The sequence below is a fragment of the Rhodamnia argentea genome, chromosome 6 (genome assembly GCF_020921035.1).
Source record: "Rhodamnia argentea isolate NSW1041297 chromosome 6, ASM2092103v1, whole genome shotgun sequence".
Taxonomy (NCBI): Eukaryota; Viridiplantae; Streptophyta; class Magnoliopsida; order Myrtales; family Myrtaceae; genus Rhodamnia; species Rhodamnia argentea.
The window spans coordinates 18,785,575-18,801,526 of NC_063155.1; the positions used below are offsets into that span (position 1 = coordinate 18,785,575).

Sequence of the window (15,952 nt, forward strand, 5' to 3'; positions counted from 1 at the left end):
TTCAGTGATTTGTTCCTCACCTCCATAGACTAAGAATAAATCCTTAGTTCTTTTCAAGTACTTAAGGATATTTTTAACAGCTATCCAGTGAGGTTTTCCTAGATCCGATCGGTATCTGCTTGTCATGCTCAATGCACAAGCAACATCGGGACAAGTGCACAACATAGCATACATGATGGATCCTACGGCGGATGCATAAGGAATCCTACTCATGCGGTCTCGCTCATCTTGTGTTGTAGGACACCGAGTCTTGCTAAGACTTATGCCATGTGTCATCGGGAGGAAACCTTTCTTGGAGTCTTGTATATTAAACCTATTGATGACTTTGTCAACATATGTACTTTGACTCAGTCCAATAAGTCTCTTTGATCTATCTCTATAGATCCTAATCCCCAAGATATAGTTTGCCTCTCCCATGTCCTTCATGGAGAAACATCTTCCTAGCCATGTCTTAACCGATTGAAGCATAGGAATATCGTTTCCAATGAGTAGTATGTCATCCACATACAACACTAGAAACATAATTGCGCTCCCACTAGACTTCTTGTATACACAAGCTTCTTCTTTGTTTCTAATGAAGCCAAACTCTTTGACAGTTTCATTGAAACGGATATTCCGACTCCGTGATGCCTGCTTCAATCCATAAATAGAACGTTGAAACTTACAAATCTTCCCAGCGTTATCTAGTGATGTAAAGCCTTCGGGCTGTGTCATATACACATCCTCATCTAGGTTTCCGTTGAGGAAAGCTGTCTTTACATCCATTTGCCATATCTCATAGTCATAATATGCAGCAAACGCTAGTATAATCCGAATAGACTTAAGCATAGCCACTGGTGAATAGGTTTCATCATAGTCAATACCATGAGTTTGTTTGAAACCTTTAGCTACCAGCCGTGCTTTATGGATGTGAACTTTTCCATCCATATCGGTTTTCTTCTTGAAAACCCACTTGCACCCTATAGGTCTAACACCTTCGGGTGGATCAACCAAAGTCCAAACTTTATTTTGATACATTGAGTCTATTTCGGATTTCATGGCTTGAAGCCATTTATCGGAGTCTGGGCCCATCATAGCTTCTGTATAGGTCGTAGGCTCGTCATTTTCTATTAACAATAGATGACGATGTTCTGTTACATGAAAACCATATCTCATAGGCTCACGATGTGTTCTTTCGGACCTACGAACTATAGGCGCCATCGAAGTAGACTCTACAACTCTTTGTAGATCTAATTGAGGTTCCTCATGAACTAGAACACTCTCTTGTGGCACAATAACTTCTTCGAGGTTTACATTACTTCCACTGGTTCCTTTAGTAAGAAACTCTTTCTCTAAAAAGATACCATTGCGAGCAACAAACACTTTGTTCTCCGATGGGTTGTAAAAGTAATATCCTTTCGTTTCCTTAGGATATCCCACAAAGAAGCATTTATCAGATTTGGGCCCAAGCTTGTCGGAGAGTAAACGTTTTACATAAGCTTTGCAACCCCAAATCTTTAGAAAAGACATACTAGGAACTTTTCCTGTCCACACCTCAAATGGTGTCTTCTCTACGACTTTTGATGGACTTCTATTTAGTGTGAAAGCATTTGTCTCGAGTGCATATCCCCGGAAAGATAATGGAAGATCTGAATGACTCATCATTGATCGAACCATGTCTAACAAAGTTCGATTTCTCCTCTCGGAGACACCATTCCACCGTGGTGTTCCAGGGGGAGTGAGCTGTGAAACAATTCCACACTCCTTGAGATGGTCATTGAACTCTTGGCTTAGATATTCTCCTCCTCGATCGGATCGAAGAGCCTTGATATTCTTGCCAAGTTGATTTTGTACTTCATTCTGAAATTCCTTGAACTTTTCAAAGGACTCGGATTTATGTTTCATCAAATAAATATATACATATCTCTTGAAATCATCAGTAAATGTAATAAAGTACTGATAACCTCCTCTGGTTGTAGAACTTAGTGGTCCACATACATCGGTATGTATAAGGGCCAATAATTCTTTTGCCCTTTCACTTTGATTAGTAAAAGGAGCTTTTGTCATTTTTCCAACTAAACAAGATTCACACATATCAAAAGATTCAAAATCAAATGAATTTAATAGCCCATCACTATGGATCTTGTGAATTTGTTTCTCGTTTATGTGGCCTAATCGACAATGCCATAGATAGGTTGGATTCAAATCATTAGATTTAATCCTTTTTGTATCTATATTATAGATTGGCACATCAAGATTCAGAACATATATCCCATCCACAATATGGGCTCTACCATAAAACAATCCATTAAGATAAAATGAACAACTATTGTTCTTTATATCAAAATAGAAACCTTCCTTGTCCAAACAAGAAACAGAAATAATATTCCTGCGTATTGCGGGTACATAGTAGCAATTGTTCAGTTCTAAAATCATGCCGGAAGGTAAAGCTACATCATATGTTCCTACGGCTAATGCATCAACTCTTGCTCCATTTCCAACGCGTAGTTCCACTTCACCTTTTGTGAGTGTTCTACTTCATTTTAGTTTCTGCACATTCAAACAAATGTAAGTACCACAATCGGTATCTAATACCCATGAAGTAGAACTAGTAGTAACATTTACTTCTATAATATAAATACCTAAAGTGGAAGTCTCACTTCCCTTCTTCTTCTTGGGATCCTCCAAATATTTCTTACAGTTTCTCTTCCAATGTCCATTGTCACCACAATGGAAGCAGACAACATTAGCAGTTGGGCCCGATTTGATCTTGGATTTAGGCTTGAGATGAGTACCCTTGCCCTTACCCTTGACCTTAGCTGGCTTCTTAAAGCCTTTCCCCTTTTAAATCATGAGAACATTAGGGGTAGGGTCTTTCTTGATATTCTGCTCAGGAGTTTTGAGCATCCCATGCGGTTCAGTCAAAGACTTATTAAGATTATGCATGTTATAGTTCATAACAAACGTGTCATAATCACGAGACAATGACTGAAGAATAATGTCAATAGCCAACTCTTGACTAATGGGAGAGTCCAGCCGCTCCAGGTTTTCAATATAACCTATCATCTTTATGACATGTGGGCTAACCGAGCTTCCACTTGGTAGCTTACACTCAATTAAGGCCTTTACCGTCTGGTACCTTTTAGTGCGTGCATGCTCCCGAAATAAATTTTTCAGGTTCATGATCATATCATAGGCATCCACGTTCTCAAACCGCTTCTGAAGGTCCGAGTTCATGGTAGCTAGCATTAGACATGATGCATCCAATGCATCATCTTTATGCTTCTGGTAAGCATTCCTTTCAGCATGAGGAGCATTAGAAGGAGGTGCCTTCTGGGGAAGTGGTTTCTCCAAAACATAATCCTTTTTCTCCCGCTTGAGAACAATTCTCAAGCTTCTATACCAGTCCAAGAAGTTTGAACCATTCAATTTGTCCTTCTCAAGGACAGATTGCGATGAAAAACTTGATGCAGAGCTATTTGCCATTATCTACAACAAATATGCAAAGTGAATTGTTCATTAATATTATTAATAATAAACTCCCATTATACTTTCATAATATGTGTCCCTATAAGTATAGTGGACCAAGATCCATATTTCACCAAGATATGAGTAAACTTTGGCTTACCGCTCAAGACTCGGTTATATAGGTAGACAACTCTTTGTCGATTGTATCGAATACAATTCTTGATTTTTGGGGTTAACATCTCATGTCTTATCCCCAAACTCTATGCCTCGGGGCTCAAAACTGTTTTGATAGCTTCGTTAAGTAAACCAATCTTGACATATGGATAAACATTACCCATCCTATCTTACTCAAATAGTTAAAGACACCCTACTTTGGCAGGCCCATCTTTTGACGATTCAAGTCTTGACAGGTGTATAATTGGAAAGGCATCATTGTATTACTTAATTTTATTTGGGACTATTGAGGTTTATTTAGTGATGAACATATACATCTTATGGACATAAACAAAATATCACTAATCACAACAAGATATATCAATCAATGGGTTTAATAACAATTAAACAAACAATTCCATGTAGGGGTCAAGGGGGCAGCGCGCCTCGTGGGGTCAAGGGGCCGAGCCCCTTGTGGTGGTCTCGCTGACCGGTCAGCGAGCGGGGTTCGAAGGGGCAGCGCCCCCGAAACCTAGACAGAATTCTCAATTCTGTTTTCACAGGAAATTGACCGTCCCCTTGAACCATCCTCGCTAGGGCGGCCGATTTCAATTAAACCGTCCTTAAGGCCATCCCTATTTCGTTTCTTCTCAATTCCCTAAACAGAATTCGTAATTCTGTTTTCTTAAAGAAACGCCTTTGGATCAATCACATTAATCCACATCGGTGTAGGAATTCAAATTTGTTTCAATGTGAAATTACTCAAATTGATCATATCAATTCGTATTTTTCAATTCATCTAACCCTAATCAAGAATCACTTGAGGCATATATCATATGCATCGACAATTAGGGTTTGCGATTCAACTTCAATATATCACAACCTGGCTCTGATACCACTAATAGGGTTTCGGGATTGTCAAATGCAGTGGAATATAAGTCTAAACCGAAACCCTAGACAGGATCCATGCGTATATTGAAATCAATCGAAGTTCAAGGCGTACCTTTTGCATATCGAAGTTAAATTGACGAACGGTTGTGTCCGGATTAGCGCCCCAAGTGTTGCGCCTCTACCGGTATCCACACACGCGAATTGAAGTCTCCAACGATCCAAGTGCTAGCTTACGGATCTTGGAATTTCTCCTCCTTGATTGCCTTCTTGATCTCCGAGACTCTCTCAAAGATCTCACAACAGAGAATGGCTCTCTACGTTTTTATTCTCATCCACCTCTCTAGGGTTTTTCCACGTCTTTATATACGCGTCAATATTTATGCGCAATAAAAGAAGTGGGGCCGGGCGGCTCGGGCCCGCCAAACCGTCTATCTCCAATCGTGCGTTTCATCGTTATCTTATAACACGCACGATCGCGTAGATATTTAGAATAAGAGAATAAATTAAAATCTACTTCTTAAGTAGATCAAGGCACAAAGAAAATATAAACTCGGTTCGCTATTGTGTGCGACCCCGTAGGTTCACTAGACATTAGCAGTGTGTCCAAAATCCTTTTGGCCCACAAGTCATAAGCGGTCTCTAGCAACACATTATGACTACCTAAGTATAGTGAATGTCGTTTTTCGACACAACCTAATCCACAACTAATGTTAGAGCATCAACGTTTATTAGTTCCTAGGGCAGACCGCTAACAAGTACAACATAAATGTCATAACTTTCGTATGGCACTGCTTTCTTACGACGCTCACTTGAGTGCCATAACTTTTTTTAAAGTGTCTTAACTTATAAAAAAAACATTCACTTGACTGCCATATCTTTTAATCGATCAATTAAGTACCAATATTTTTTTAAAAGGTTCAACCAATTTTTGTAAATCTAACGTGACATTTTTAAAAAAGTATGACACTCAAGTGGCCTAATAAAAAGTTATATGATGCTCAAGTAATCGAATAAAAGGTTTTGGCACTTAAGTAAGTGCCGTACATAAGTTATGGCGCTCAAGGGATAAAAAAAAAAATTATAACACTTAAGTGAGCGTCGTACAAAAATTATGGTACTTATGATGTTCTTATCTTAATATTACTACTTTTCAAGATCTACAAGATGAAAAAGTTGTCAGTAACTAAAATCGTCTGGCATCTTAATTTGACGATTGTTGGTATATCAATCAAATTAAAGTGGTTCCTTCAACTCAGACGTTTCCTCGAAACCGTACCATCTAATAAGGACAACTTTTCATTCACAACAATAATTGACTTAAGCACGCCATAAGATTCCTCTTTGTCCCTTACATATTTGTGGAAAGGGACCGATAATTCTTTTTTTATGCAATCATTAGTACAAGACAAAACATAATAGAAGGGCCTATGTAATAATCTCTTCATGACCATACATATTTTCTCCCACTAGTGTGCACAATAAAATAAATATATTAATTAGTTACTCTATGTAAGAGGGTGAACATGGTCCGAATTGATCCGATTCTCTCAAGAATTGGAGACGGAATTGGTGATTTTGGTTCTTAATTTTTAGAACCGAAGACCATACTAGAGGTCTCTGGAACCGGACCATCGATCCGGTCTGATTTTCAGATAGTCCAATGAAACAGGTAAAATGAAAATAAAGAGCAAAGCATACCGATTGTTGGGATGGCAAATCTGTAATTCCTATACCAAGTTAATATTTCATCGAATTAACTTCGTAACACAAGTCATCATGACACATAACCATCTCTCTACGCCTTTTTCGTCTCTCTCTCCATTCTCGGAGATAGAGTTTGTGACCAGCGGGCTTCTGCCATTTTTGTGTTTCCTTTTTCAGTGGGATGATAGATTGCGTAGGGTTTGGATAGATTCTTGAGCTCAACTGTCACCCAAGAACAGGACCCTTAACTTCATTTCGTCATTTTTGTCTACGCTGTCCTCACCCCTCCATCTTCTCTTCTTTTCCTTTCCATTTTCTTTTGTTACTTTGAAAAGCAAATATCATTTCTGAGCCCGGTTTCTTGTTTTCCCCCTTCCCCATCTGGTTTTACTTTTCGCTTCTGCTTCGAATCTGGTTGAGGTTTCAGCTTCTAACTTCCTGTCTTTGCTCAAGCTGTAATTCTTTGAAATACAAATTAAAAGTTTCTCAGTCCGGGTGGTCGGTCCATTGGTCCGGTTTCCCCCTAGAACCGAGAATCGGACCGCCCGAACGCCGGTTCCACTTTGAGGAACTAGGGACCGGATTGGTGACCATGAGAACCAGACTAAATCCGTCCGTCCGTCCAATCCGGTCCGGTTGGTCCATCTTGCTCATCCCTGCTTTGTGCTCGAAAGTATCTAGCTAATGGATGGCTCGTTTGGTTGTAATTGATAACAAGCCTAATTAATCTAACCGTGTGGACTCATGTGAAGTTTATGCACATCCAGATATTGATTAGGGGAGAAATGTATATTCTTGGAGGAAATAATGCGACAGCACTTAACACGTGGTTCTCTCTCCAACTTGCCCAGGTAAATAATGGAAAATGACCAACGGACACAGACAAACAAACCAAGGCAACGAAAAAAAAAATCACAACTTCATCAACACAAGTTGCAATTAACAAATTGATTAGTAGAGTAATAGAGGGCCACACTAAAAGGAAATGACAAAGAGGCACAGATATCACCAGGTGTCCTGATCCACCTGAAGACACCTTCAACCCAAGCAGAGACGTAACCGGTCGTTTCAAACTTGTCGAAGACAACAACCTCAACGTCTGTCTTTTTCTCATTCTCGATGGCATGGGCAATTATTTTTCCTTTTTCTTCTTCCTTTTTTATTGTGACTTAGACATAGCAAGTTGCAAACAAAACGCGCGCTTGCCAGTGGCCACGGTGGGTTGGAGAATCATTTGAAGTTCTCACATAATATGTGAGCAGAATTCAGAATAAAAAACCGTGTATTTATATGACAGATGGATTAAATTGATCTTGCTTTACAAATATCTCAAAATATGCACGTACTCTTCCTTGATGGACAAAAATGATCACTATTATCTTTTCCAAGCAGCCCTTATGGCAAAAGGCACTTATCTGTTAAGCTGATTTAGCGTTCTGATTTTTTTAAAAAGCACACAAAATGAAGTAGATGATTTTGAACTCTAAACACTAGGAATTTGAACGCAAAATAATAATAATAATAATAATAATAATAATAATAATAATAATAATAATAATAATAAAGTAACAGAATCTTGAAGTAAAAGAAAAATGTCACATTTTCCTTCTTTCTTCCTTTCAATTTGTGGAGAAATTACTGTTGGATTTTATGGGAGTGTACGGGAAGTACGATGGTCCGCCCATGTAGGCTAACATACCCCCTTTACCCATATGGATAATTGCTAAAGGCAATTATCATTTTTAAACATGAAAAGTCACGGTTACAAGTGACGTTTAATTCACCCCTCTCTATTAGTTCTACATAACAAAAGAACAGAGAAGATAGAAAAATGACGATGCTCTCTTGATCCTGTCACGAATGCGAAATCGGGTTACGACGGATTCTCTCACCGCATTGTAGATACTTAATATGTGAAAAATGAGGTACATCCGTTTTGTGATATATTTCTCTTATCAATGATTCAAGACGATCCTAGGACTTGTTGATTCGTAGTAACTCCATTGCGTATGTTTATGGGATCGGTTCCCTTCGTTGGTATCAGAGGAAGGTTCTTGAATTCTGATCTTGCCTATGTTTATAATTGAATTATCTATTTTCTGGTCATTTTTTGTTGGATTTTTGGAAGAATTGTAAATTGGGACTACTCTGGCCGGAGAGAAAAGTGCCTATTCTGACCAAATTCCGTCCTATCACGGCCTGACTTTGGACCGGGAGGGTCGCCTCTCTTGAAAAACAAAAGCCCTAAATTTTCTCGGCTTTTGGTTGTTCGCCGGAGACTAATTTCGCAAAGGAAGTTCGCGGGTTAGGGTTTCCGCGTCAGAGTGATTTTCGCTCGATTCCGGGCAAATTTCTTCACCATTTTTCTTGATTCCTGCATCTTTGTGGTCGTACTGATGTCATATTCAAAACCCACTATTAAATTTGGATCGAAGTGGGCCGTCGGATGGGCATCGAACGGCGTTTTTCCTTTTGGAAATGGCGAAATCGGCAAAGGCGTTCTGCGGGCAGAGGTCTTCGCGTGAGGAAGAAGACCAAAAAAGAAAAAAGCAGTCGCTTGGGCAGCGGGCAGCCCACGTTGGGCAACCCACGTGCTTCCCCCTCCGTTTAATAAAATAAAATATATATTTAAAAAAAAAAGAGGAAGCCAATCGTAAAAAGAGGGAATGCTGGTGGGAGGCGTGGGGACACCCACGTGGGCAGACCTGCCCTTTTTATTAAAAAAAAATGAAAGGAAACTGCCAGTCATGAGATTTGAACCCACGCCCACTCCCAAAATCACAACTTGAGTCTGGCCCATTTGACCACTGGACCACCAACTCGTGAGCTGGTTAAGGTTAGAACGTCAATTCTATTATTCTATTAAAAAGGATAACACAGATATGCGATTCCTCTAGACCCGCGGCCCAAGAAGCAGGCCCGGTCCACGAGTCGGGTCCGACCCGGCCCAGACCGTTGACCCGGTGTACGTTGACCATTGACCTATTGGACCAAGTTTCTTAAAATTGCGATTCCTCTAATGAATTTGAAAGCAAAAAAAATAAATTAATAAATAAAGTAACAGAATCTTGAAGTAAAAGAAAAATGTCACATTTTCCTTCTTGCTTCCTTTCAATTTGTGGAGAAATTACAAACAAAAACAAAATCACACTGATGAAGAGGAATAACTAATGGGAACAAAATTATGAATCAGACATTATACCTACAACGGATAGCACTGATAAGACTGTTTTATGAGAAAAAACAAAAAATCTACGGTCGATGGAATTCAAATTTGAATCTACTATATTAGGGTTAGTGGTGGGAGATTAAAGGGGCAAGAGCGCGAGCCTAATGTCGTCTTTAAGATTCAGAGATCAGTCGAAGGCTTCCTCGCCCCTAACAAAGCAAGGCTTTGAAGCTGTCCTAATGGTGATCACTAGCCCCCCTCATGCAATCGCTATGAGCTTGTTTGTTATTGCAACCATCCTTTTTCTTTTATGCCTTTTTTTACACCCAAATGTGACCAAGCTAATGACCCAACTCCCATCATGAACTTGGCCTCCGAGGTCCATCAATGGAATGCTTGATGAGTTCATCTATCTTAAGTGTCTAATAGACAAAATTCAACTGAAGGGCGTGGCGCATGGTGCCGATCAATTAACTCAAACATGCACAAAAGTCAAAGATTGAGTCAAGGGAGATCCATTGACCGGCGACACCCTTTGCTAAGGAATTGGAAACATGCAAATCTTTCCCACGGTAGTGCGCCAGTCATGACGTAATGACATTCTCTCATGACTTGGTCTACGTTTATTCATTTATTTTTTTCATCACATTTCTCATCCTAAATAAAATAAATGGAAAAGATGTTTTTCCTCAGAAAAAATTTTCCATTAACACATGGGATACGTTTTCTACAAATTTTGAATGTTGGTAAAGGTTAAAGAAGACCTAACGTGTCACGACCCGAACCCCGTGAGCTGTCGACATCCCACCCGGCCACGAGCGTATGCAGTTTTCCAAGATCCAAAGGCCAACAAATACAACACTTGCGGAAGCAGAAACAATTCCCCGTACAGAAACCAATTAACATCACGATGACTTGGGACGGTAAGACAAACTTATGTACATACATACATAATTGTTACAACCTTCAAACTTAGGGCTTCAGAGGCCACTATACAAGCCTGTGACCACCTATAACAAAAGATTACGTGGTCAAAGCCCGCTATGCTTAAAAAAAAAATACTCTACAAAAGCTCAAGAGGCTAACTACCCTAGGCCTCGTCCTCACTATTCGGTACTATGTCATCTCTCGCCTCCAACTCATCCTCGTTAAGCTCAGGTGACTGTTCCACATTGGATGGCTCTACAATCTCCCCATCTTCTCCTAGTACCATGACTTCGGGGAATACCGAATCTTCCGGGCGGATCATTCATCGTTGAGGCGGAGTGTTTGAAAAATGACAGCCCACGACGGGGTAAGATAAAATCTCAGTAAGAAATTTCCTAACCATAGGTTAGGGCTCTAGTGCCTCTAGACACGTCTTAGGCGAGCAATTTCCAACAAATCATCCGACAATAAAAAATTCTACAAATAAATTCCCAAATATTCCATTCTTTCTCCAAAAATTGCCACATCTTCACAAATATTCTACGTTACCCCCATATCGATATTTCACATCTCGGACTGGAATAAAAATATTCCACGTTGCTCCAAAGCCCACGTTCCACGCCTCGGGCGATCGTACAAAATTCCACGTTAGTCTAGGGCCCGCATTTAAAGCATCGGGCGATATTATAACCGGACGGACCCGCGTAATAACGCCTTAGGCCATTATAAATATTCCACGCTGATCCAGAGCCCACGTTTAACACATCAGGCTATCATATAAAATTCCATATTGGTCCGGAGCCCACGTTTAACGCATCGGGCTATATTATAACCGGACAGACCCGCGTAATAACGCCTCGGGTCTTTGTAACTCGCGTAATAACGCCTTAGGTTAATATCCCGCGTTTAACGCCTCAGGATAAAATAATAAGTACAACCCCATGTTTAACGCCTCGGGGTAAAATAATAAGCACAACCCCGTGTTTAACGCCTTGGGGTAAAATAATAACAGAGCCCGCGTCATAACGCTTCAAGCTATAATATGGTCTCACAATACGTACCCCGCATCATAACGCCTCGGGGTAAAATAATGATAACAGAGCCCACGTCATAACGCTTCAGGCTAAAATTTCACACTTCCTCTCAATAATTCCACGTTGAGACCATCTAATCCCAATAATTCCTCGATCACTCATCCGATACCACACGATCACATATATCCTTTCGATCGATAAATCCTCATCTCATGATCCTGCTAATCTTCCTAATTAGCGGATCGAGACCACACGATCTTCCCAACTTTCTTCAATAAAAGATAAGGTCCACACGATCTTTCCAATTGTCCTTAATTGCCCAATCGAGACCACTCGATTAAATTGTACTGAGCGGATACTCGATCGGACCACGTGATTCACTCACATTAGAGAATTAATAAATCGGGACCACCCGATTATGTCACACAAGACCAATGGCCAATCGGGCCACACGATTAATTTTTGTCACTACAAAAATTAATCTACGCCACACGATCGAAATAATACCAACGTAACAATTAATAACTACCGTACGATCGGAATTATACTAACGTACGTTTAATATGTACCATACTAGTATATATACTACCATGGCATTTAATCGTGACCATACGATCGGAATATTCTAACGTGCTATAAATCTCTACCACTAGATCAATCTCCACTATGTAGGAATTAATCCCGACTGTCGGATCAATCTTCATAAGCAAGATTCAACGTGAGCCGTCCAAATAAAACAAGATCAACCAAATTAAATCCTAGCCATCCATTAGTAATCATGAAAAATCACTATTCATTCAAGAACATCTCTACTTCTCTCTCCTCTCCCTCTCATTCTCGGCCAAGGCATAAAAATAGCCAAAAACCACTAATTTTTCACCAAAATCTACCAAATCTCAAGTCTATTAGCACCTTAGATACCTAATATAAGGTTAGGGACCAACTTTGTCACGACCCGAACCCCGCGAGCCATCGACATCCCACCCGGCTTCGAGTGTGTACGGTTCTCTAGGATCCAAAAGGCCAACAAATCAAACAACACATGCGGAAGCAACAACAATCCTCGTACAGAAACCAACAAAACTACGATAACTTGGGATGGTAAAACACATTTATGTACATATATACATAACTACTACAAACTCGTCAAACCTAGGGCTTCGGGGGCCACTATACAAGCCCGTGACCACCTATAACAAAAAGAAACGTGGTCGAAGCCCGCTACACAACCAAAATACAATACTCTACAAAAATTGAGAGGCCAACTATCCTAAGCCTCGTCCTCGCTATCCAGCACAATCTCGTCTAAGGCTGCCAGCTCGTCCTCATTCAACTCCGGAGGCTGCTCGGCATCCGAAGGCTCCACAACTTCCCCATTTTCGGCAGATACCACGGCTACGGGGTTGGGCGCCAAAACTCCAGGTCCAACATCTGGATGTACTACCACGCCATCCGGAGGAGCAGTATTAACCGGATCAAACTCTCCGACTCCATCGAAGGGAACCTCAAATCCTCTCAATGGTCTCACGGTCATATCACCGTGGCGGTATGTCCAAGCTACATACGTATGGGGCTTCTAGTAGAGCTCCCCCGTGTCCATCCAAACCGTAGTTGCATACCTATAGCAAACTTGATCCTCCCCGACAAGATACTCTGTCACTTGCGTATCCATGTCCCGAGGAATACCGAACCTTTGAGGTGGGTCATTCATGCTTGTGACGGAGGGTCTAAAATAAACAACGAACCCACGAGGTGGTGAGATAAAATCTCGATAAGCTAGCCCCTAATTTTAGATTAGGGCTCTAGTGCCTCCAGACACATTTTCAGTGAACAATTTCCAACAATTCCTCCGACAACCAAAAATTCCACATTTTAATTCTAGAAAATTCCCACACCTTCTCAAATATTCTATGTTACTCCCGTTTCGGCGTTCCATGCCTCGGTCTGACAATAAAATATTCCACGTGCTCCGGGGCCTGCGTTTAACTCGTCAGGGTGTCAAATAAAATTCCACGTTACTCCACTGACATCATACAAGTTCATAACATTGAGCCTCGGACCTTTATAGAATACGGCTATATGTATATATACTAGGGTCTTAGACACAAAGGAATACAACCCATAAATCTCGGTCTCGGACACGGGAACACGACCGGATTAAGTCTCGGACAATTAGTCGAACACGACTCACTTTGGTCTCCGACGACTTAATTGAACACGACTTTCATACCTTCTCGGTTTCGGACAATCGGATGAATACGGCTCACTTTGGCCTCGGACGACTTGATTGAATATGACCCTCATATTTTCTGAGAATAGATCGGGACCACGTGATTCGCTCATGTTAGAGAATTAATAAGTCGGGACCACCCGATTAATTCACGCTAATCCATAGATTAATCCAGATCACACGGTCAATTTATGCTACCACAGAATTCAATCTACGCCATACGACTATATTTATGCTAACGTAGCAATAAATAAATAACGTACTATTAAAATTATACTAACGTGCAATTAATATGCACCATACAATTAAATTATACCAACGTGGGAATTTATCGGGGCCGAACAATTTAAATATTCTAACGTGCAATTAATACTACTATAGTACTAAACTATAATAATACCACACTTAATTAATTCCATGGCATAACAACATATTGTCACATAAAAGTAACTATAGTTAAAATATAAACTAGCCATGGTTCAAAAATTAACTAGAGTTAATAACTAACCTAACCATAGTTAAACAATTGCATAAAGTAACTAGAATTAGGCATAAAGTAACTAGAGTTAGCAAAAGTAACCATGGTCCAACTTTGACCATGCAAATATCCTCTTGAATTCACTATTCACTTCGGGAACATGATTTCTCTCTCCTCAAAACTTCATTCTCGGTCAAGGCATAAAAATGGCCAAAAACAACCAATTTTTCACCAAAATCTACCAAATCTCAAGTCCATTAGCACCCTAGATACCTAATATAAGGTTAGAGACCAACTCACAACAATTTTTGCAAGTTTTCCAGCGAGAAACAGGCAAAGGAATCTTGGTTCCAACCGGCGGCTCCGGTGACTCCCTTGCTCGGCTAAAAATCCACAAAACTCCCATTGTTCAAGGTGGTTCGGGTGGTAGTCGAGCTCCGGCGATCCAAGACGAATCCGGCGAGGCTTAGAAAATTTTCCGGTGAGAGAGAATGAAAGCTATAGTGTCCGGCCAAGAGAGAAGGTGAGGGGTAGAGAAAGAATGTTGTTGGATTTTATAAAGAAGATGGCCAAAAATTCATTAATAAAAGGTTAGAATTTTTTTTTGAGAGAGATAATTTGGTTTTCAAAGTCAAGAGGGGTAAAATGGTAATTTCTTCCATCAAGAATAGTCAAAATTTCGGCCAAGGGTGTAATGATCGAAATGCCTTTGAGCTAAAGTGAAATCTTGGGTATTTTCCAAGGGCAAATGGGTAATTTCTCATTTCCAGTTCAAATTTTATTTTTTCTAAACCCTTTGGGCGAACCGCGAAGAAATTTGTACACTGGATGAGGAAACATCCAAAATTTATTATTGAAACCCCTAAAGGTCCGACGTCAAATTCTGAAGCTCGATTCGCAATCAATCTCGATCAATAGAATTTTCAGCATATCTCCAACTAACGGGCGGCTTTTTGGAGTTATGCATATCAACCCGTAATTAAAATCACGTTTAAGAATTACTCGAGCCATGACTACCTTGGTTGTCATTCAATTGCGAGGGTCAATCACTAGTCCCGATGTTGGCAATCGTTAGAAAATAATTTAGAGACGTTTGGAACCCATACGAGGTCAAACGGTATCACCCGTGATCCAAGCGTAGGATATTATCCAAATCGTTCCTTAATCATTCTAGGATCGGCCTATATTGTTCCAAAATATCCCCTCGACAATTTTCATGGCCAAAGAGTCAATCCAGAATCAAGTTCTTAGGTCCACGTATTTGATTTTCCTAGCTAGTCATTTCCATTTGGTTAGTCCGCTCGGAATGGACCATTTCTGAGTGAGATTAAACTGAAATACATCGATGAGACTTTTTCTTTATTCAAGGCTTCAAAACGAGTCAGATTACGGGATGTCACAAACTTACCACAATTTTAGCAAGTTTTCCGGCTAGAAATTGAGAGAAATTTGGACCCCAATCCGGCGGCTCTGGCGGCTCCCTTTGCTCGGCTAAGACTCTCAAAGATCCGGCGGTCCCGTGCTATTCATGGTGGAGATTAAGCTCCGGCGGTTTAAGGTGAATCCGGTGGAAGCTTGCCAAATGTTCAGCAATGGAGGATGGGGGAGAGGAAGTTTCGGCCAAGGGAGAGAAAATAGGGTAGAGAGAGAAAGTTGTCTTCAATTTTTGAGGAAAAAGGCAACAAAATTTATTAGAAAAAGGTTAGGATATTTTTGAGGTCTTGAAAGTCAAGAAGGGCATAAAAGTAATTTCCTCACCCAAGAATAATCCACATTTTCAGCCAAGAGGTGTATTGACCAAAATACCCTTGAGCCAAAGTGAAAAATTGGGTATTCTCCAAGGGTAAGTGGGTCTTTTTCCATTTTCAGTCCAAATTTTATTTTTTTCCTGAACCCTTTGGGGCGAACCGTGAAGAAAT

General features: G+C 40.3%; 1 protein-coding gene across 1 annotated transcript in view; it reads right to left on the minus strand.

Annotated features, from left to right (window-relative positions):
* LOC115751677 (protein BONZAI 3-like) overlaps positions 1-15,952 on the minus strand; it is a 1,030,407-nt gene that overhangs the window by 425,613 nt on the left and 588,842 nt on the right. The gene's annotated exons all lie outside the window — the stretch shown is intronic.